This window comes from Amblyomma mixtum, chromosome 10 (genome assembly GCF_055824585.1).
Source record: "Amblyomma mixtum isolate Tamu chromosome 10, ASM5582458v1, whole genome shotgun sequence".
Classification (NCBI taxonomy): domain Eukaryota; kingdom Metazoa; phylum Arthropoda; class Arachnida; order Ixodida; family Ixodidae; genus Amblyomma; species Amblyomma mixtum.
This window is the reverse complement of record NC_143021.1, coordinates 46,834,973-46,859,606: the sequence shown is the minus strand read 5'-3', so window position 1 is coordinate 46,859,606 and position 24,634 is coordinate 46,834,973. Positions and strand designations below refer to the sequence as shown.

The 24,634-nt window shown below is 46.7% G+C and overlaps 1 protein-coding gene across 17 annotated transcripts in view; it reads left to right on the top strand.

The window, feature by feature from the left end:
• The window catches only part of LOC149325704 (polyamine-transporting ATPase 13A3-like), a 783,814-nt gene that overhangs the window by 680,447 nt on the left and 78,733 nt on the right, over positions 1–24,634 (top strand). The window lies entirely within an intron of this gene.

The window sequence follows — 24,634 nt, the reverse complement described above, 5'->3', positions numbered from 1 at the left end:
CACTGCAGTGGTGGCCGTAGTCAGCCTGATGATGACGATGGTGCTGATTCAGCCGGAATCAAACACCAACAGTGTCTGCTATTAAAAGTGAGAGCCCTGTCCCCGCTGCAACGGAGAACGCAGAGAGAGAATCATCACCTGTCCTGGCTGACGCGGTTTCATTCTTGATTCACAGCCCTGCACGAGACGCGGGCGCCGTTATTGTGCCGACGCCACAGACAGACACACAGCGAAGTGATTGTAAGCAAACATAAGGAAACGAAGGTGCGATAGCAGTCTCACTGAGGGCGTGAAGGAAGGAGCGAAAAGAGCACAAACAACGCGCACAAAATTCAGGCTAGCTGTCACTAAAATTGACGATTTGTGGAGCAAGCAGGCGGAGCTCTACGAGCCGTCTGGAAGCGCGGACGTGTCTCACGTCGGCTCCACCGAATTTATGCCACTTTTTCGGGCCGTTTACCGAAATGCTACAAAACCATTGGGACTTGTTCCCGGACACTGTCAGGACCACGAGGCGACCACCTCTTTCTAGATAGCATCATTCTCTGAAATTACACAATTGGGTTGCAAAGCGGTTTATTTTTCCAGTTAATCTCCAAGCCTTTCTTCCTCCAAGATGATTTAAAGTCCACGCGGGTCAAGCGAGGAGCTAACCGTAACAGTTAGCCTTCGAGTTAGATTCATGCCGCAGCTCGATATGCTGTCTAAGCCGCAAACCATGACGACCTAGACGGGATACCATCCGGAGGAGATGCAATTCGCCACCATGCCACGGGCGAAAACCCTGGCTTTCGAGAAGATTACGGAAGCGAATATCCAGCGCTGAACAGACGAGCTGGAGCGCGCAAGAGCCCGCCACAACCGCTTGGCATGGGAGAAAGGAGAAAAGCCCACGTCACCGGGGCAGCTGCTACGCTACCACCGCAGACGCCGCCCACGCATGTCAAGCGCTGAAAGCCTCCTCCGAAGCTTCGTCTCGACAAGCTGGACCGAGTCATCATAATCAAGCCTAAGGGAACGCTGAATCTCATCAAAGTCAGGGGAAGCAGCGCGGCGATATTTTCGTGTAACGAGCGCGAAAAAATCTTTGGGTTGGGACTCACTTCAAAAACGTAGGAAAGTACTGCGTTTAAAATTATTTCATAATATATTTCATTCTAGAACTGGAATAGACAGAACCAAATATATAGCCAACCCTGATTACGTGTCTTTACGTAGAGATCATTCACTTAAAGTTAAAGAATACAGGTGCCGGACTGACCTTTTTAAAATGTCTTTTTTCCCCAAAACTGTTTCGGAATGGAACAAGCTGCCTGAGGAAGTAGTGTCCATATTATCAAATGATTCATTTTCTTCCATGCTGTGACATTTTTTTTGTGTATAATAATTCCGTGTTCTTTCTATCTCATTGTTATCTTTTTTTTTGTAACCACCTGCACGCGGTGGCATTTGTGTACTTTTTCTTCTACCCCCCCACTGTAATGCCAGCCAATGGCGCTGTGGGTATGATGATAAATAAATAAATAAACTTGTACACGGCAGCAGGCGGGGACAACGACTCAGGCGAGCTCAGTGTATGGCCCATATGGGAGCAGAACATCATCTCTGTCGGGGTGCGAGGCACCCAAATAATGAGGCAGATCCTTGCTGTTCAAGCACTTCAACCAGGGTACACTGCACACACAATGGACGCCTAGTCACGTTCCTCCGAACATACCTGTAAAGGAGTAATAAAAGTAATACCCCAACCCTTTTTAAAAAGCATCACCATCATCATCATCAGCCCGACTACACCCGCTGCAGTGCAAATGCCTCTCCAGCACCTCTTCAGTTAACCCTGTCCTTCGCCAGTTGCGGCCACCCTATTCCCGCAACCTTCTTAATCTCATCCACCCACCCAACCTTCTGCCACCCGCTGCTACGCTTGCCTTCTCTTGGAATCCACTTTGTCACCCTAAAGAAGCAGCGGTTATATCCAACCCATTCTAACCCATTCTTCCGCACTGGCGTTGGAAGAAGTGGCGATTGCCCTAGCTGCAACATACACTACGTCGCTGTACATTCTTACAGATTTGCAGACAGCGTATCACAATTACCTCAGGCTTAGGACAACAGCGCTATCAACTAAGCTCCAGTAAGATACTATACGCGTAGCTACCAGCCCGCAAATAAGCATCATGTATGGGTATCTGGTCCCCAGAACATCTCTGGGAACGAGTGCGCACGCGCGTCAGCCTGAGCATTTCTCCCGAGCACCCAACACGGATGTCGTAGAGCCCCCTACCCCACTACTAAATACGCCAACAAGGGAAGGGGAATGAGGGGCTCGTTACAAATATGAAAGAAGGCAACAGCTTCTTTCATATTTGTAACGAGCCCCTCATTCCCCTTCCCTTGTTTGCTTAATTGCTTAGCGAGGGCCTCGGTTCTGGCAGCCTTGACGCCATAGGAAGCATAAGAGGGTTCTCACGCAGCTTCCACCCTCTCCGTTCGATGACGTTCTACGTCACACCTGCGGTAACTCAGGACGTTCTACGTCCGCCTCTTATGAACGTGGGTAGCGCTGATTAACACTGTCAAGGTTAGGTTACTTGTAAACATAAATACCCCCGAAAACAGAAGATTTGACAGCCGTCGCCGTAGCTCAGAGGTAGAGCACCGGACGCGTAATTCGGAGGTCGTGGGTTCGGATCCCACCGGCGGCATGTGGTTGTTTTTTCTTCTGCTTTTCTAATCAATCAGCTTTAAGCGATAACATATTCAGTAATATTCTAAATTGATCAACACCACAAAATAAATAAATAAATAAAAAAAATCCCCTGCGCCCCTTGGTTTCTGTGGCTATTGGCTTCTTTCATACTAAATACGCCGACATACTTCAGCATTTAAGACTATCGCGTGGTGTCTACTATCTTTCGGATAAAACACTAGACAAAGTGGAGGAATTATACCTTTGTAAGCTACATACCAGCACTTTCAATGACAGGAAAGACAGCAATACATCCTCGGCTACTTGACTCGCAATGCAAATCAGGGTATTGATATCGCCAGCCAATGCATGAGGGATGGGAGGCAGCTCTGCCCATCTCGGATCATATGATTAAAAGAGAACTCTCCGACAGCCTACCCCACTGAGGTTCCGGACTATGAACTCCAAGCGCCGATACAGCTCCCAAAGAGTTTCAATAATATGCTGAAAATACTTGTAGAGCAAGCGTAAACTTCATAATTTTGCTTCCCTTCGCCTGCATACGTCTACCATAAAGTGGGTTTTTCCTGCCGAACATGGCTTTGAAAGCAATCTTTATAAGCTCGCCAATATCGCGCCGATATCGCCGCTCTGGTCTCGCCGATATCGCGTACCAGAGCGAAGGAATAATGCACTGGAATGCTCGCTTTTGAATTTAGCCTGCTGAGACATTCTACAGGAACGCTTACCAACGCTCGCGAGAAAACTTCAAAGCAAGTTTTCTTGTACCGAAATGTGTACAGAGCCCGAACTACGATAGAAAGAAATGCGAGTGCAACTCCGGCTTCCGCAGCTCAGCCGCGCGGAACCAAAATGGTGGAGGTCCTGGCTTCCTATGAAGAGACGCATATGTGAGTGCGAATCTGAACCGGGTGCAATTTAATGTGAAGCTTTATTCTCCTTGCTTCAGAGCTCTTGTGAGCTCTAAATTTCTGAAGCTGTTGCCGCAGGGCTGGCCTGTTGGCGTCTGCTGAGCAAATGTTCAAGACATCTGGTTTGGTTTGTTTATGGGGTTTAAGGTCCCAAAGCGACTCAGGCTATCAGAGACGCCGTAGTGAAGGGCTCCGGAAATTTCGACCACCTGGGGTTCTTTAAGACATCTGAAACCTGCTTTGCTGTATAACGACGGCAACTGGTGTCGTGGATCATGAGTTTTGGAGCGCGGCAGCTGAGCCAGCTATTAATAAGGGACTGATAATCAGATTAATTATAGACCTAACTTGGTGAACGAGCAGCCTTGATTTCTGTGCTCATTACGAAAACCCTGTAAGCGACGTATTTTTCGGTGCTGACAGGCTGGACATGGGTAACAAAAAGCGCTTCTCAATGAAAACACCAACGAGACAACAGTAATGAAAGGCAACAGATGTTCACGTGGAGAATACTAAGCATAACACATAATGATAACGGTAAATGTTACAGCAAGGACGGCAGAAGACACTAAAGGACCTCCACAAGCAAGTTGGGGAGGAACTGTAAGTGTTAATCGTGTGGTGAGTAATACGATAGCACCACGCCCCAGTGGGAGAGACGGGTGCCTGCGCTAGATTCTTGTTAGCTAGTTCTTGTTCGATCTCGTTTTTCTGCGTTACCGGCCAAGTGGGCAACAACGACGAGGGCGCGCTGTCGCATCCGCTGGTCAGATAACTCCCCGTGATATTTTGTGGAGCTCCTGAGAGACATCATCCTATCGCAGCCTAGATCTTCAGGATGGTCGCCTCTTGGTGCCAGCACAATGAGGACGGAAGCAGCGCCTTCTGCGGCAGCAACTCCCAGGCCAAATGCCTTCCCCGACACGATTCCCCGATACGGCCACCTTTTGTGCGACAGACGACTTGGCTGGCCATGTGGAGCCCGCCAATAAACAACCTGTCCGAGAGGACTGAACAGCGCACGAAGGACGAGGACAGAGAGAAGAAGCGACAAGACACGAGCGCTGTCTGTCAACTGAATGGTTTATTGGAGTAACAAAATAACATTCCGACAACCAGGCGCGCATGGTTTGCAGATAGGATCGCTGTCATCAGGCAGCTTCGTCTAGATACGCGATTTCGCGGGGATGGACGATGACCGAAGGGATGCTTACGCACGGGTCAGAATTTTTGTGAATGTGCTAGGCTTCTTTTAATTCTCTAGTCAATTTTTCTGTGTGCTTGTACGAAGCTCAAGCATTATTGAACAAGGGCATGCAAGGAGAGTGTAACGGCGGCTTATGGCTGCATTCCTTATGGTGTAGTGCTAGGTTCGATGAGGGTGCTTTTCCCAATGAGTTTTGATGCTCGCGAAGCCTGATGTTGAGACACCTTCCTGTCTGACCGATTAAATTCTTGGCACATGTGAACGGAACTCTGTATACAACCCCTTTTGCGCACTGAAGGAAAGATACCTCAACTTTTGCCTGGCATTTGCCATTGTCTGCACTGCTTTTTTGTCATCGATTCTTCTCTTCACTTTAGCAGAAATGCTGCCTAGCTTAATGGGCGCAGAAAATATAACGTCTACTCCATACCTATGTCCAACCTGTCGTAGGCGATGCGACATACCATGGACATACCGTATGACCACGATATTTTTCTTTTCCTTTTGATGGGTTGTTTCAGATGCCTATCGTTTGGTAGAAGCCTTAACTTTCTTCAGGACCTTAGTGCACGCGAGCAAGACCACATCGTCAGGGAAGCCTGCTGACCTCAATTTTTTTTCACCTGCTCTTTAAAGCTGTTCTTAATGGTATGCTCGCAGGTTTTGGAAATTGCCGAACCTATGCATGAAACCGCTACGCCACACTTAACTCACTTGGAATGGCCGGATTTGAAACTGAGCAAAGCCTTCTTCGATTTTGGTGCATGCATCCAACAAACATGGTCTTGCCCTAAATTCAACCTTAAATCAAGAAATGGAAGCATATCACCGGACGGGGTTTCAAAAGTGAAGTTTAAACCTTTTCCACATTTGTGAAATATCTCCAGAATGCCTTCAACGCATTTCGAGAAGTCAGGCGTGGTTACGAAACGAAGGTAATCGTCGACGTATCTGAATACCTTTTTTACAACGGCGGGTATGTTATTTTCGATGGCCTTGTCAACAAAACTCAGATAAATTTCACTCAAAACTGGTGCCACACATGACCCAATGCACACTCCAGTTTTCTGTGAATACAATTTTCCTTCGAATTGAAAAAATGTGGACACTAGGTATATGGACAGCAGTTCCAGAAAAGATTCCACAGATATGCCAACATTGCGGATGAAGTTTTGCTCATCGTTATCATCTGTTATACATTTGCGAACACATGCCAAGAGATGATCATGCGGAAGCGAGTAGTACATGTCCTGAACGTCTATGCTGATGGCCTTACAGGCACCTGGGTTGTGGCATGCCAAATATTCCACAAGAGCAGACGAATGCGACACATTGAAAGGATCCTCGTTTGTCAGTGCGCCAAGGGCCTTCTGCAAAACCTTTGACACCGCATGCTGCCACATGTTTCGTTCAGTGATAATGCATCGAAATGTAATCCCCGGTTTATGCGTCTTCACTGCAAAAAATACTTCCAACGAATTGATGTTTGCGTTTTTTACAGAAGAGTATAGGCGCTCCAGGCCAAACATCAAACATCAAAACGCAAACATCAATTCGCTGGAAGTATTTTTTGCAGCGAAGGCGCATAAACCGGGGATTTCATTTGGATGCATTGTCACTGAACGAAACACGTGGCAGCGTGCGGTGTCAAAGATTTTGCAGAAGGGCCTTTGCGCACTGACAATCGAGGATCCTTTCCATGTGTCGCACAGTCTGCTCTTGTGGAATATTTGGCATGCCACAACCCAGGTGCCTGTAAGGCCTTCAGCATAGAGGTTCAGGACATGTACTGTTCGCTTCCGAATGATCATCTCTTGGCATGTGTCGCAAATGTACGAGGTCTGTTAGAAAAGTATCCGACCTTTGGCCGAAGAAAAAACTTGCATAACTGGAGCGTTAAAAACCTAGTCACCTTCAAAGTAGTCTTCTTGGGACTGCACACACTTCTTCCAGCGGTGCTGCCATTAATGGAAGTATTCCGAATGACCCCTTTCGGAATGGAGTTTAGCTCGACTGTCGTTGCAGCCGTGATGTCCTCTCTTGTCTGAAATCGCGCTCATTTCAACAGCCTCTTGATTTCGGTAAGCAGCCAGAAATCGCAGGAGGCCATATCAGGAGAGTAAGGAGCCTGTTGAACTACTGGAGTCTGGTTTTTCGCCACAAAAGTCTTAATCAAGTGCGAGGAATGTGCAGGAGCATTGTCGTGATTGATGCGCCACTTTCCTGTTGACCTCAACTCCGGTTTCTTGCGCCGCACAGCATCATGTAAGCAACGGAGGATATCCCTGTAGTACCCTTTGGTCATTGTAGGACCCTGTGGGGTGCGTAGTCATGATGGGCCACGCAGAGGGAGTCAAAGAAAGCAGTCAGCATCACTTTCACATTGCTGCGCACTTGGCGGGCCTTCTTTGGTATTGGTGACGTGGAATGCTTCCACTGTGACGACTGGTATTTGGTTTCCGGGTGGTACCCGTACACCCCAGACTCGTCACCAGTGATTATGGTGTTGATGAAGTTGAGGTCACTGTTTGTGGAATCCAGCATGTCCTGTGCGACTTCAACACAAAGCTGCTTATGCTCCACCGGGAGCAGCTTCGGAACGAATTTCGCCGCGACGATCTCCATGGCCAAATCTTCGGTGACAATGGAATGTGCAGAAAAATTGCTCAAGTCCACCTCTTCCTCAATTTCTCAGACAGTCACGCGACGGTGCCGCATCACCAGAGGGTTCACTTTGGCAATCACCTGGTCATTTCGGCATGTTGATGGCCGATCGGTGCATGGCTCGCTCTCCGCCGATGTGCGGCCACCTGTAAATCAATTGTACCACTGCTTAATCTGTGTGCTGCTCATAGCATCGTTATTGAAAGCCGTCTGAATATACCAAATGGTTTCCACTTAGCTGTCGCCCCGTTTCTGGCAAAATTTGATGCAGTAGCGCTGCTCCTGTCACTCCGTCATTTTCCTTGCAATAAAAAACCGACGAGAGCACTGCGCACTGCTTCATTCAATTGCTGCGTCCCAGCGACTGACGCTATCGGCAGGCTGGAAAAAATTCGTGCATGCGCACGAAGGTTCAAGGCCACCTGATCCAAGCGCGCTTGTTTCATATCCATCAGGTATTCGCAAAAAAAAAAAATAAAGTCGGATAGTTTTCTACAGACCTCGTATAGCAGATGATAACGAGGAGCAAAGCTTCATCCGCAATGTTGGCATATCTGTGGAATCTTTTCTAGAACTGTTCTCCATATACCTGCAGTCCACATTTTTTCAGTTCGAAGGAAAATTGTATTTACAGAAAACTCGCATGTGCATTGGGTCATGTGTGGCACCAGTTTTGAGTGAAATTTATCTGAGTTATGTTGACAAGGCCATCGAAAATAACATACTCGCCGTTTTAAAAAAGGTATTCAGATACGTCGACGATTACCTTCTTTTCGTAAGCACGCCTGAGTTCTCGGAATACGTCGAAGGCATTCTGGAGATATTTCACAAATGTGGAAAAGGTTTAAACTTCACTTTGGAAACCCCGTCCGGTGATATGCTTCCATTTCTCGATTTAAGGTTGAATTTAGGGCAAGACCATGTTTGTTGAATGTATGCACTAAAATCGAATTAGCCTTTGCTCAGTTTCATATCCGGCCATTCCAAGTTAATTAAGTGTGGCATAGCGGTTTCATGCATAGGATCGGCAATTTTCATATCCTGCGAGCATACCATTAAGAACAGATTTAAAGAGCAGGTGAAAAAAAAATTGAGGTCAGCAGGCTTCCCTGACTATGTGCTCTTTATCGCGTGCAGTAAGGTCCTGAAGAAAGTTAAGGCTTCTACCAAACGATAGGCATCTGAAACAACCCATCAAAAGGAAAAGAAAAATATCGTGGTCATACGGTATGTCCATGGTATGTCGCATCGCCTACGACAGGTTGGACTTTGGTATGGAGTAGACGTTATGTTTTGTGCGCCCATTAATCTAGGCAGCATTTGTGCTAAAGTAAAGAAAATAATCGATGACAAAAAAGCAGTGCAGACAGTGGCAAATGCCAGGCAAAAGTTGAGGTATCTTTCCTTCAGTGCGCAAAAGGGGTTGTATACAGAGTTCCGTTCGCATGTGGCAAGAATTTAACCGGTCAGACAGGAAGGTGTCTCAAAATTACGCTTCGCAAGCATGAAAACTCATTGGGAAAAGCACCCTCATCGAACCTAGCACTATACCATAAGGAATGCAGCCATAAGCCGCCGTTACACTCTCCTTGCATGCCCTTGTTCAATAATGCTTGAGCTTCGTACAAGCACACAGAAAAATTGACTAGAGAATTAAAAGAAGCCTAGCACATTCACAAAAATTCTGACCCGTGCGTAAGCATCCCTTCGGTCATCATCCATCCCCGCGAAATCGCGTATCTAGACGAAGCTGCCTGATGACAGCGATCCTATCTGCAAACCATGCGCGCCTGGTTGTCGGAATGTTATTTTGTACGTATGCATGTTACTCCATGGAATAAACCATTCAGTTGACAGACAGCGCTCGTGTCTTGTGGCTTCTTCTCTCTGTCCTCGTCCTTCGTGCGCTGTTCAGTCCTGCCGTGCACCAACTAGCTAAACTCGCCATACTTCAACCTGTGCGACACTGACGAATGTCATTTTATGCTTGGCATTTGGACGACTTAGCCATCTGAGACTTCTCTGGAATTATCATTGGGCACTAGGCCCCGCCGCTAATAAAGATCGTGCTTATCGAGCTCAGTCGGCCACGGAGTCCAGGATGTGCTTGTGTGCCACAAAGTGGACAGTTCATTTCCGATACGCCCTGAAAGACCACCAATCCACCTAAGAGTAACGGTAGCTGGTCGAATCAATAGCAGTGCAGTCTCGTGATCCTCTCATAGGGGCAAGGGTAGGAAGCTGCATAGAACTAAGCGGATAACTGCCTGGTAGCCGATGTACCCTACATAATTGGAGGTTCGGGTAGTTTTGGCATCGTTTGAACGGCGTGTACTACGAGAGGAGCTTGAAGCACCAGTACCGGGTGGACGGAAGTACGGCTGACTTGGTTTGACGAGTGGATCATAGGGAGGCTATGGAAAGGGTTCAACTGAAGTTGGCGAAATGGGTGAACAGCTGAGCTAGATGTACGAAGAAAAATGAGTGGTGTAACGTTAATAGATACGAAGAGGGCAGAATGGGTAAGTGAACAAACAAGAGTTAACATCTTAGTCGAAATTAAATGGAAGAAATGGGTATGGGCAGAGCGTGCTAATGAGAGGGCAAGATAACCGATGGTCCTTAAGGGTAGTAGACTAGATCCCAAGGGAAGCAAAGCATAGCGGGGGGCGGCAGAAAGTAATATGGGTGGATAAAATCAAGAAGTTTGCGGGGATAGGGGGGCCGCAGGCAGCACCAGGCATGGTTAAATCGATAGAGATGAGAGAAGCCTTCGCGGCAGAGGGCGTAGTCAGGCTGATGATGATGATGATGAGGATGATGATGATACATGGTATACGTGGCGGAACCGAGCTGCTGTATCTAGAAAACATCTCTTTACGTCACTGTTTGGGCGGAGAAAGGAGGAGTGTCTTGGTGATCCTGAGCTTGCCAGCGTAATGGCGGGAAGCGTGTTGCGGGGTGTTGGGACGATACTTAGGGTGGCGGGAAGGGAGGCGTCGGCACGTGGAGTGGAAGGTCGCTGTGTGGGACGCCAGCTTGTGCGAGGATTCAGCGCCCTTGAAACGTGTCTGAGAGGTGAGCAAGTTGGCGATCCCGGTGGAGGTTGATAAGGAATATGAGAGGGAGGAAGAGGCAAATGCAGTAAAAGCGCTGGTTAAGGACAGGGAGCGGGCAGGGAGCTTCAGGATCGCCTTGCACAGGGTGTGCAGTGCAGACGTGAGCTTGGCCTGCGGCTGTTGTCTCAGCGCACAATACGGAATATAGTAAAGACTTTTCTTGAGAGCGAGGGCGTGGGACAATTGAAGAGCTTCTTTTTCGTGCTGCCCGGCGTGCCGTCTTACCACTCGTCGGACCATTAGAGTGATGTAATGGCAGGTGTGGAGGTGTTGCTTTTTGGGAGGAGTTGCATACGCAGTACCTTCGAAAATGATACCCTTAGTATTGGCCATTTTCAATCGCCTCGGTTATGGTTGACGTTGTCTTACGACATTGAAATGCACAGCTTTCCCAATGTGATAGAGTGAAGGCGGCGCCGAAGCGCTTCGTGGCGGTGTTCGGCGAATTTCCATCGGTTTTCAACTGCCTACCGGTTTCCAATTCCACTGCAGCACTTTGCTATGAAGCGAGCCAAATTGGATGTCTTCGGATCGATTTCTAACCCCTAGAATGTTCGCAAATATCCGAGTACTGGGGCACTTTTGCATTTTATCAGCACCGATAGCATCTGCCTGAGCCAGCATTGAGCACATGACCAGGCAATCAGCAAACACCCACTTCGGGTGCGAAGTGAAGAAAATATGTACCGTGATTAGCGTCCTTTACTTCACTCTAGAAATAGAGACATTCAACGATCATGAAAGGTGACTGATCCGAAAGCAATAGACAATATGCGAAACTGCTCGGAGGTCTAGCAAAAGAGCGTCCACAGCTTCTCGTGCGTCGTAGCATCGTTTGCTCTACGCACTTTCTTCATACCAGGGAATCTGACGTGAATCTCCCTTGCGGAATTTAAAATCTCACGCCTCGGTTGTTGCGATGCTTGCACCTGCTTTCTTTTACTAAATGTATTGAATTGAGTTCACTTTGCAGCAAACAATACCGATGAATCCCTGAGGGTGGCATAAGGCCTGACAAGGCGTCAGCCCCATCACACCAGTTACAGCGTGCACCAGCAGAAATACATTTGTTGTATTCAAACAGTTACGCGGTTGCAATAAAATATTATTTTTACTCTTTTCAATTACAACTAAAAAAATACGAGTAATACACAGTAAAATACAGCAATATAACTCAAGTGCAGTTTGAAGTTTTTGAGCAGGAATGAGAGTACAGATGCATACTCGTTAAAATGGTTTATGGTTCTATAATTATACTTGAGGACAATAAGAATTCTGGATAATTTTGTTTGATGGCACTGAATGATTGGCTGAAGTCAACACAAGATTCGTGTATGTTAAGCAGTCTAACTATTTCATAATCCATAGCCTGTTTATGTTTATGGTTTATGGTTCTATAATTATACTTGAGGACAATAAGAATGCTGGATAATTTTGTTTGATGGCACTGAATGATTGGCTGAAGTCAACACAAGATTCGTGTATGTTAAGCAGTCTAACTATTTCATAGTCCATAGCCTGTTTGCCGTAGTTTGTTGTGAATTTTTTGCCTGTCTCTTACGATTCTGATCTCGTATCTCATGGAAGTATTCTGGACGTTATCGGCATATAGCTGGTTTTTGTACATCAGTTGCATTGGGCTGAAATTGTACACTTTTTTAACTGCAGGATATAATGCTTAAAGAAAAGTGGTAGTAAGGGATGTTTCTTACTTGATTTTAAGAATTGGAAAAACAGCGCAATCAAAGACGAGACGCAAGAAGGACAAAACACCAGCGCCTGTGTTTTGTCCTTCTTGTGTCTCGTCTTTGATTGCGCTGTTTTTCCAATTCGTAAAACATGTACCAACCAGCCCGTATTTGCCCTCTTCTGGAATTCTTACTTGATCCTCATAGTTTTCTATGATCCAAACTACGCGCTTCTGCAGAAGTAGCATTCTCTTATACTTACCTGTGGTGGTCGTACCCCATAATAGCCTACCATACAGCACTTTGGAACAGAATAAAAAGCAGCATATTGATCTATTGAGCCAAAGAGGTACGATATGGGCCACTTTAGTTTAGTGCACAAAATAGCGTACAACATCAAAAAGATAGGGGGTTGGTATAGAGTGAACATGGTGTTTTCAGCACCTTTCCAGCTCGGGAATATTTGCGCCGTAAAAAACAAATGACCCCCAAGGTGCGCTATCGAGCATATGCAGCGTTACTCGGAATGCAGAACCGAGGTCATCTCTGAGATAAGTGTGGGCCTGTCTCATCGGGCAAACCGGCCGTTGTTTTAATCAGAGAGCGAGTGAACACAAACTGACAATGAAAAAATTGATAGGGGTTTAACGTGGCTAAATGGAGTAGACCTGCTGAAGTGGTTGTGCATTCATCAATTGGAGGGGGCACTTAAAATCCGCCTTACGGGTGTGGCATGATAACTTTAGTGGGTTAATGCCCGTGTATGCTTAAGATTCATTTCTACTTAAGATTCATAGATGGTGGCGAGACCTAATATAACACTACCAGCGCAGTGGCGCCGCGGTTAAGCGATGCGCCACTGCATTGGCAGGTGACTTTCTATCCCAGCCACCCGTAGGGATTTCACGACCCATGATCCCGAGCAACCTCTCGCGCAGATGGCACGACGCTCATCCGAACTTGCTCGAGCTTACCCGAGTTACTACCCGAGTAACTGGTTCGGATAGTAACTAGGGTTGCTAGGTAACGGCACAAGATCCTACGTGCTGTTTTTGCCAATATGCTTCTGGTGTTAGCCTGTGGTTAAGCGTTTGGCTTAGCTCGTGCCGGCTTCCTGGCAGGCACGGCGCCGTCATGAGCTGTTAAACCCAGCGCCTGTGCGAGGGTGGTGCCCTCTGGGTTTGTCGGCGACAGGCGGCAGCGGCGCGGCGCCATCTGTTGGAGCGCAGCTGAAGCGGTTGCTAGGCAACGGCGACTGGAGGTCGTTTGGTAGCCGCACCGACACGAGTCGGCGCCACGAGCCGAACTGGGCTCCAGTAGTGCTGCTTTCGCAATAAAAGAATGAAAGCAAGAACCTCCCTGATCACTGCAGAGATTATAAAGATTGAGGACCGTGCTGGAAGAGGCAAAGTTTATCGGCAAAGGCACGGAGCGTGCAGAAAGGGAAGTTATAAAAGCATTTGACATACAGAAAGGTGGGCCCACGTGCATAAGCACTTCATCGGTTAAACTCAGCGGCCGGGAACTGCGATTTTCTAGATGACCATGTGCAGTTCATGTCATTCCATCTTGCTATGTTCGTAAATTTTTTCATGGCTTGTGCTATGAGTGGTAATGCACTCTGCTTTTCTGCATAAATAAGATCTTTTTATGCACATCAATTTTTTTCTTTCTTGTTAGCTTGTCCTGGCGATGGTAGCGCGCTGATGATGGTAATGTACTGGCGGATAAAATGGTGTTTTCCGCAATAAACTCGGTAGTAGGCGCTCTTATGTCTCCGCCTCTTCCTGTATTTGTTCCTGTGTGCCATTCAAAAATTTTATCATTTTCAACGAGGCGTACGCCTTGCTGGACACGCGTCTGCAGCTCGAGCGAATATTGCGCTCTTAGCATTCGATGCCAGCAAGCAGCAAATACACATTTTTTAGACTCCCTAATTCCGATAATAAATTGAGCTGCGTTTTTATTTTATTTATAACAAGGGGTAACCAGAAATGCAACAAACAACTTGAGAGATCTTGAATTCCTTTTTACGAACAGCACTGACGCCAGTGCGTCCTTCCCTGCTGCTATGAAGGGCGCTTTTGATTAAAGAGCCTACTGCAGCAGATGCACGGACTTGATACGCTCCTCAAGCTGTGTGCAGTTGTGAAATTTGCGTACTGAGTTAGGTTCCTACTGACATTGAATTGGGTTGCTCCCAAAGCAGAATAAATAGCTTTGTCGCTGTGCAAGCCGTTGCCGCTGGCCACAGCGATAACAAGGCCAGACCACCTGAAGCATCTTAAGCATACTCTTCTACTTTGTAACAGTGAAATCTCCTTCTCATCCCACCTTCTAGAACAGGCTTTCATGCTGACTTCTTTAAAATTCCTTTATACTCTCGAGCACAGCAAAAAAATGACCGCCAGCAGGGGTTGACGAAGTTTCTTTTTAGGAGTTTACCGAAAGATACTAGGAATTCATGATCTGGAAAAAACAGTCAAACAGCCTCAGAAATCTGCCCGTAGCAGCGGCACCTCTGAACTGGGGGAGCTTCAATACATACTCACCACTACCTACGGTGTCTGCGACCGAAACACTGAACGCTTGGACTGCAATCAGGATCTTCATTTTAATGCGAAAGCGTTAAAGAACATTAAGCATTAGAGAAACACGATGTCCAGAGAAAGTGCTGTCCCAAAACTCACATGACCGGGCGAAGGAAAATTGCTTCCGAAGGAATTCAAGCCACGACTTTCAAACTGCGAGGCGTGCATGTAGCCCATTGGCCACGAAACGGCGTAGCTTCTCGGAAAAAAAAGGTGAACCTAGCATATGAGCTGCCTTATGAATGTATGCTAATGAGTGGGTCTCTCATTGGAAAGCAAGGAAAAAATAAAAAAGTAAAAAAAGGTCACAAAACTTAAAGGCCAGTGCTTTCCGCATTTTGAACAGCCTGAAAAAATGAGGGCGAAGCAAGGAACAGACACATCCATGTGCGCGTTTCTTTCCTAGTCTTCGCGATTTTGAAATATGCTTAATGTTCACCAACTTGCCCAGTTTTTGGTTCTATCAACGATTTCGCATTAAAAGCACGTAAGTAGTCTTCAGTGTGCCCCGCCATTATTCGGAGCAAAAAGCTGCACTTCTCTGTGGAAGTCAAATCAGGCTTAAATTTGACCACTAACTGGAGTCACGCCAGAGGTGTGGCTGTGACGCCACACCACGTGACTTGTCGTAGCTGTTACCGCTCATTCCGCCGCCGCTCCGACCGCTCGCTCTCGCCAGTTGTGTCACGTGACTAACCACGTGATTCGCTCTTCCTAAACAAAGGACAGCGCTCGCTGCCTAGACAGCCCACGCATGGAGCCAGAACCGTTCATCGGGACGAGTTGTTCGACTGGGCTCTGAAGGTGCCGTGCTACTTCTAGAAATCCCTGCGTATGTCTCTCCTTTCCTGTCGCGCTTTTCTTTTATGCGAAGCATATTGCTCGCACAACCGAGCTCTTCCTTGCTGCGCCGCGCACGGCCCCGTAGCTACCACTTGACCTTCATCGGCGCACCACGTATTATGACGTCACAAGAGCTGTGAAAGTTGGGGCCTCGTGCGCTCGCTTGCGGACGCGCAGCCTCCGCCGGCGGCCTAACTCCCGCTACCAAACGGAAAATGCTACCAAACGGAAAATGCGTGCTGAAGAAACTCCTGAACAGCGGGAACTGCGCCTTGTAAAGGAGCGTGCTTACCGGAAGAAGCAACGTGAGAAACGAATTACTTTACTGATCATCATAGTGTATTTATTGGTTTGAGAAAATAAAGGAAGAAGCACAGTAACACATGAGCTGTTCTTGTCTATGAAATGGCTAACCAGATATAGCCAGGTAATGTCTTGTCTATGAATGGCTAACCAGGCATAGCCAGGTAATATTTAATTTTTTAGGCTACTATGCTTCGCATCCTAGGCTTAACCATAAGCTAAGCCAGGCCATTTATTTCGAGCGCTTCCACTGTCAGGGCAGAGAGCGTCACGATGCCGCGTTAGCGATAAGCGGCGAAAGCGGTCTCGTCTAGTTGGCGAAATGATGAGGAACGGGTAGAAGCAGCGGCACAGGCAACGAGAGTATCTCAAGCGGGAAAGGGCGGCGGGTGCCCCGCGTCGACATCGGCCACTGGTTCGCTCGCCTTTCGCTCCGTATAGCGTGGCTCAGCCCCGTTGAGCCACACTATTTTGCGTTTCGCCTCCACCGTAACACGGCCGCCGCGTCGCATGAAAATGGAAATTGGTTTTGAGGAAACAAAATGATAGAGTAACCGTCTCACATCTCGGTGGACACTCGAACAGCGCTGTAAGGGAACAGCGGAAGGAGGGAGTGAAAGAGGTGCCGTAGTGGTTGTCTCCGGAATAATTCTGACCCCCTGGAGATCTTTAACGTGCACTGACATTGCATGCGCAGGGCATGAAAGTGGGTACTGTATAGAATGCCGGTGCACTTTGATGCGTTGAACGGAACGCTGGTTGTGCTCGATGCAACGCCCGGTCGCACAAAGCCAGAGCTCCAGCATGGTAATAACAAAACACTGAAACCAGCGTCCTATGTAACTAGAGCTATCGCTCGACCTTCGGTCGAGCAGTGTTGAGCCCCTGTATGTTTCCCTGTTTCTTTCATTCGACGTGCATTTTCGTTACCTTACTGCACAGCCTCAAGCCTTCCCCTAGCTGCAAGGCACCTAGCGCTTGTACGTAAGGCCTTTTCACAGGCTGACTTTCGGCATCGATAAAACGGCTAACAGTTGCTAACAACTTTCTGCTAGCTTGATCGTATGGTATGCGTCTAATATGATGCGCACTATTTTAGAGCGCAGCTCTTTGCCGCCCGTAACGGAAAACTGCGTTGCAACGCCATCTACAGGCGGCATCTGGGAACGAGACAGCCAATGCGTGACCTTCATTATCAGCAGTGGTGTCGCTTGGATCGCTTCAATGTTTCAATGTTCTCGCCAAAATGCCGCAGTTTTTCGTCGCTCCGGCTCCTGCCGCGTGGAGTATACCATTTCTGTCCCCGATAGAACATGCATGTCTTGCTCGAATTCTTGGCCTCAATCTATCGAAAAGCGGAAACAGCTGATGAGCTGCGCTCAAATTTCGCGGAAGGAAATAACGTAATCTCGGCAATTTTTTGACAAGCGTTTTGGATTTTCAAAGCAGGTGCAAAAAGTGGCAGTGGCTTAGCTCTGCTAGGCCAGGATACACGTAGCGAAAGCAGTTTCGTCTACTCACATTTCGGTAGCGGCAGGCCGTCGCTGTCGTTCAGCAGCTTGGCGGCGTCTCTTCGCGAGACGTTCCTCTCGTTATTCGGGCGTCTCGGCCGCCCGCTTGGCCTTCCTCGCCTCGTTTTCAAGCTGTGCGCGGTCGTTCATCTGCTGCGCCAGCGCCAAACATTGCGAGAAGGGTTTTGCAGTGAGTGCCGCATGATGGCGCGTCTACTACACGCCAAGCACGGAGGAAATTTACCGGATCGGAGGAAATTTGGCACTCGCTTTAGTGTGCAATCTGTAACTAACAAGGTCATAATTATTCATGTAGCCTTTAATACAAATCTCCAAGATATGTTTTTAAGAACGGTGCATTCACTAGACTTGAGGGGATGCTTGTAGCGCTAAAAAACAGACAAGGGACAGAAGCCGAACAGGACAAGCGCTACATTCAACTGGTTTATTTAAGATTCGATCGCACACATTTGTACATTTCCCTTCTCCTTCAAGAACATAATCACGAGAACACACATGCGAATGATACGCAAAAAATCCACACGCTTGCGTCAGATCAGGCTATCTAAAAAGCTATACTCGTTAGAGTACATCTTCACCGAAGGGCTGCCGACGCAGTCCGGCCCTTGCTTTTTGATATGGAACGCCTCTATCAGTTCTCGCGTTAGCGCGACTTTGCTTCGGCCAATGACCTCTGTCTTGTTTAAAATTGGTGAGCATTTGCATGATTTGCAGTGAACTACCATATTTCTTCCGCTCCCATTGTCAAGGCATTTTTCATGCTCGCGCAGGCGCTTGTTCATGAATCGTCCGGACTGGCCAATATAGACTTTGCCACATGAAAGTGGACTCTGATGGACAATTCCCACCTTGATGCCAACATATCGGTGTTTATGCCTCGTTTCGCATTCCTTTTTGGCTTTTTTCCTCATTCACCTTTGGGCAAAGGCTTTTTAGCTTGCAGGGCCCAGAAAAAACCACAGGAATTTTGTATTTATTTGCCACTTTTTTCAAGTTGTGGGCCACGCGATGCGAATACGGAATGACCTGTGGCCTTATGTTGTTTTCTCTCTCTCTTCTTACCTTCTTAATCTTTTGCAGCAATGTTTCTGCAACCATAACCAACAGACACAAGGGAAAACCTGCTGATAGCAGCCCAGATACTTGCACATCAAGGCTTTCCTGGACAGCATGAATACACGACTTTTTGATTGCTTCTTCAATGCACATGGTTGCAACGGCTCTTTTTACTGTCTTGGACTGGGCTGAGTCGAACGGCATTATTCCTTTCTAAGCACGAGGCTTATAGCCCCAGCAAGCATGGTCGTCATGCACAGAAATTTGAAGATCTAAAAACTGCAACTTGTTGTTTTCGGGAACCTCATGAGTAAAGTTCAGCCCCCTTCGACAGTTTCCAAATGTAGCTAAAATTTCTACCACAGTCTCGTGGTAGGTCACAGTCTCTAGTTTTTCTAAAAAACACTATAAAATCGGCAATGTACCTAAAAACTTTTTTACTTTTTTCTTGTCTAAGACTTCGTCTAAAACGCGGTCAATGGAAGCGGAAAATATTTTGCACAACACAGGCGCCACACATGAGCCAATACATATGCCACTCTTTTGCACAGACGCCCTAACATCGAAATTAACAACCGTTGCACCCAGACAAAATTCGAGAAGTGACATGAAGCTTTCAACAGTTATGCCAGCTGCATTCTTAAAAGCAATCACGCCATTCTCTTCAATGCACTTAAGAACAGAGGTAAACAATTCTTCGTGGGGAATAGAATACTAAAGATATTCAACGTCTGTGGAGAACATGGTACCAATTGAACGGTTGTCTTGTAGAAAACTTCCTATGACATGTGAATTCCTGGTCTCAACAGGATTTTTGACACAGAGTGGGTTCAAGTTTCTTAGGAGGTACCGGCTCAGCATTTCCTGCCAAATGTATCGTTCTCTCACGATACTCCTGAAAGGTATTCCCGGTTTAAGGGTCTCAGCAGTGAAAAAAATTTTAAGGCTATTCTCATTGCAATCCGCTATGTTTTTTGCAAGCTTATTCAACTCCAATTTGGTACATAGGAAAACAGCTGCAGTCTTTACCTTAGCAGGCTTTAGTTTCGCGGCAATGAAGTTCTTCTTGACAGCCCGCATGGCTTTCTCGTTGTACATCCCCGCAGTGAGGACAACGAAGCCTCCTTCCTTGTCACTCTGCAGGATTCGAAGGGAATCGTCTGTGAAGTAAGCCACAACATCGCGCACCGAGTCCTTACGCCGCATCGCATTCTTTGAAACAGTTCTAGAGAGGCTGTCCACACCGTCGAGAAGGCATCGTTCTTGGTCTTCGGATTCTGCTCTGGAAGCTAAGCGCCTCTTCAACGACAGGAGCTGAGGGGCACTGGTTCTTGGTTCCTTTATGCACTTGGGTTCCTTTTCGATGAAACTTTCCACCTGGTCCGTGAGGTGTACTTCGTCAAGTGTATTCAGTCCTGCCTTCTCCATAGGATACTTGGGGAACTTGGGTAGGTGGAGCAAAATGCACCGCCACCAGAATTCCGTCGCCTGGTCGGCAAGCTTCCTAGATGAACGCAGCTTGGCCTCAGCAATTTTTTCCGGGAAACTGGAGTAACTGGCCCCTCGTAGAAGGTCGTATTACAGCCTCACCGGTCTCCACAACTCGGACCGCAGGATTCTGCACAGGCGCTTGCCGAGTGACAAGGAAGGAGGCTTCGTTGTCCTCACTGCGGGGATGTACAACGAGAAAGCCATGTGGGCTGTCAAGAAGAACTTCATTGCCACGAAACTAAAGCTTGCTAATGTAACGACCGCAGCGGCTTCCTTATGTACCAAATTGGAGTTGACTAAGCTTACAAAAAGCATAACGGACTGCAATGAGAATAGCCTTAAAATTTTTTTCACTGCTAAGACCCATAAACCGGGAATATCTTTCAGGAGTATCGTGAGTGATCGATACACTTGGAAGCAAATGCTGAGCCGGTGCCTCCTAAGAAACTTGAAACCACACTGTGTCAAAGATCCTTTTGAGACCAGGAATTCACATGTCATAGCAAGTTTTCTACAAGACAACCGTTCAATTGGTAGCATGTTCTCCATAGACGTTGAAGATCTTTATTATTCTATTCCCCACGAAGAATTGTTTCCCTCTGTTCTTAAGTGCATTGAAGAGAATGGCGTGATAGCTTTTCAGAATGCAGGTGGCAGAACTGTTGAAAGCTTCATGCCACTTCTCGAATTTTATCTGGGTGCAACGGTTGTTAATTTCGAAGGTAGGGCGTTTGTGCAAAATAGTGGCATATGTATTGGGTCATGTAGAAGAACTTCTTGCTGGGCGAATTGGTGCATAGCTTTCTTGGGATGGCGTTGCGCACACGAACAAACATACACAGGAAGAGGCAGAAGATAGAAAGAGCGTTTTTCTGTCTTCTGCCTCTTCCTGTGTATGTTTGTTCGCGTGCGCAGCGGAATCCCAAGAAATGTATTGGGTCATGTGTGGCGCCTGTGTTGTGCAAAATATTTCTTGCTTCCACTGACCGCGTTTTAGACGAAGTCTTAGACAAGAAAAAAGAAATTAAAGTTGTTAGGTACGTTGACGATTTTTTAGTGTTTTTAGAAAAACTAGAAACTGTGGCCTACCACGAGACTGTGGTGGAAATTTTAGCTACTTTTAAAAACTGTGGAAGGGGGCTGAACTTCGCGCTGAGGTTACTCATGAGGTTGCCGAAGACAACAAGTTGCAGATTTTAGATCTTCAAATTTCTGTGTATGATGAACATGCTTGCTGTGGCTATAAGCCTCGTGCCCACAAACAAATACTGCCGTTCGACTCAGCCCAGTCCAAGACAGTAAAAAGAGCCGTTGCAACCATGTGCATTGAAGAAGCCATCAAAAAGTCGTGTATTCATGCTGTCCAGGAAAGTTTTGATGTTTAAGTATCTAGGCTGCTATCAGCAGGTTTTCCCTTGTCTCTGTTGGTTATGGTGGCAGAAACATTGCTGCAAAAGATTAAGAAGGTAAGAAGAGAGAGGGAAAACAACATAAGGCCACAGGTCATTCCGTATTCGCATCGCGTGGCCCACAACTTGAAAAAAGTGGCAAATAAATACAAAATTCCTGTGGTTTTTTCTGTGCAATGCAAGCTAAAAAGCCTTTGTCCAAAGGTGAATGAGGAAAAAGCCAAAAAGAATGCGAAACGAGGCATGAACACCGATATGTTGGCTGCAAGGTGGGAACACTACGCGCCAAAAACGAAATAATCATACATAATCATTAACCTAACCCCTTACAGTGCTAGGATTAACGCCTTTAAATACTCATATTTTCCACGCACCATTGAGGAGAGGAACAGGTGTCCGCCAGATCTCTTAACCAGGGCTGATTCTTTTGACTCAATGTTTTCTTCACAGCATTTAATTTGAGAGCCATTTATTTCTACGTTTACTTTTTGTATTTTGCCTGAGCCTTGTATTTATTACTGTATTTTGTGTTACAACTTGTATTTAACATTTTTCAATTTTGCTAAACCTGTTATTTTTGCATATGTTATGTATTCGCCCCTCCTGCTTGGGCCTACTGTAGGCCTGCAGTATGTTCTAAATAGATAAAATAAATAAATAAATAAAGAAATAAATTGTCTATCAGATTGCACTTTGATGTGGCAAAGTCTATATCGGCCAGTCCGGACGATGCTAGAACAAGCGCCTGCGCGAGCATGAAAAAATGCCTTTACAATGGGACCGGAACAAATATGGTAGTTCACTGCAAATCATGCAAATGCTCACCAATTTTAAACAAGACAGAGGTCATTTGCCGAAGCAAAGACGCGCTATCGCGAGAACTGATAGATGCGTTCCATATCAAAAAGAAAGGGCCGGACTGCGTCAGCAGCCCTTCGGTGAAGATGTACTCGAACGAGTATAACTTTTTAGATAGCCTGATCTGATGCAAGCGTGTGGATTTTTTCGTGTCATTCGCATGTGTGTTCTCGTGATTATGTTCTTGAAGGAGAAGGGAAATGTACGTATGTGTGCGATCGAATCTTGAATAAACCAGTTGAGAGTAGCACTAGGCCCGTTCGTCTTCTGTCCCTGGTCTGTTTTTGTCGCGCTACAAGCATCCCCTCAAGCAAAATGAACCAACTCGCCCAGCAAAAAGTTTCATTGAACTTCATTTCCAGTACAGTGGGCCCTTCTTCTTTCGTGTTTTCCTCTCCATCTCAAGAATCTGTGTTAATCACCCACATCGCTTGGACGACATGCAAGGCAAGACGCCTGGCGTATTGCATAAGGAGAGGGCTGGTACCGGTAGGGTTGGCTGCCTGGTTTCAGAGTGTACTGCCTTCTGTGCGTCATGCGAAGCGCCTGTGCAGAATCCTGCGGTCCGAGTTGTGGAGACAGGTGAGGCTGTACTACGACCTTCTACGCGGTGCCAGTTACTCTAGTTTCCCGGAAAAAACTGCTGAGGCCAAGCTGCGTTCATCTAGGAAGCTTGCCGACCAGGCGACGGAATTCTGGTGGCGGTGCATTTTGCTCCACCTACCCAAGTTCCCCAAGAATCCTGAGGAGAGGGCAGGACTGAAGACACTTGACGGAGTACACCTTATGGACCAGGTGGAAAGTTTCACTGAAAAGCGACCCAAGTACAGTAAGGAACCAAGAACCAGTGCCCCTCAGCTCCTGTCGTTGAAGAGGCGCTTAGCTTCCAGAGCAGAATCCGAAGACCAAGAACGATGCCTTCTGGACGGTGTGGACAGCCTCTGTAGAACTGTTTCAAAGAACGCGATGCGGCGTAAGGACTCGGTGCGCGATGTTGTGGCTTACTTCACAGACAATTCCCTTCGAATCCCGCAGAGTGACAAGGAAGGAGGCTTCGTTGTCCTCACTGCGGGGATGTACAACGAGAAAGCCATGCGGGCTGTCATGAAGAACTTCATTGCCGCGAAACTAAAGCCTGCTAAGGTAAACACCGCAGCGGTTTCCCTATGTACCAAATTGGAGTTGAATAAGCTTGCAAAAAACATAGCGGATTGCAATGAGAATAGCCTTAAAATTTTTTTCACTGCTGAGACCCATAAACCGGGTACACCTTTCAGGAGTATCGTGAGTGAACGATAGATTTGGCAGCAAATGCTGAGCTGGTACCTGCTAAGAAACTTGAACCCACTCTGTGTCAAAAATCCTGTTGAGACCAGGAATTCACATGTTATAACAAGTTTTCTACAAGACAACCGTTCAATTGGTACCATGTTCTCCACAGACTTTGAATATCTTTATTATTCTATTCCCCACGAAGAATTGTTTACCTCTGTTCTTAAGTGCATTGAAGAGAATGGCGTGATAGTTTTTAAGAATGCAGCTGGCATAACGGTTGAAAGCTTCATGTCACTTCTAGAATTTTGTCTGGGTGCAACGGTTGTTAATTTCGATGTTAGGGCGTTTGTGCAAAAGAGTGGCATATGTATTGGGTCATGTGTGGCGCCTGTGTTGTGCAAAATATTTCTCGCTTCCATTGACCGCGTTTTAGACGAAGTCTTAGACAAGAAAAAAGTAATTAAAGTTTTTAGGTATTTTGCCGATTTGCAAAACTTAGCCTAAAAGAGTACCTCTTACAGTGTTTCGAGGAAAAGAAACTTGCCCTTGGCGTTTTTATAGATTTTTCGCAGGCATTCGACTACATCAGCCACAACATACTTTTGACAAAACTGTTCGACTACGGCTTCAGGGGTCGCGTTCACGCGCTTCTTACAACATATCTTGCACATCGCTTTCAGTTTGTTGATATTAATAGCTGTCGATCATCAGTAAAAAAAGTACCTGCTGGCGTACCTCAGGGAAGTATCCTTGGACCGCTTCTTTTTAACTTATATATCAATGATATCGTTAATCAATGCCTGCATGTGAAGTGCGTTATGTATGCAGATGACGCCTCAGTGTTTTTCTCATCAAGCGCATGTGAAGATGTGATAAACGAGGCCAATAGGACACTAAGGACACTCCATCAGTGGTCCCTTAATAATCTGTTGAAAATTAACGTAACTAAAACTAAGGCAATTATGTTCAAACCAAAA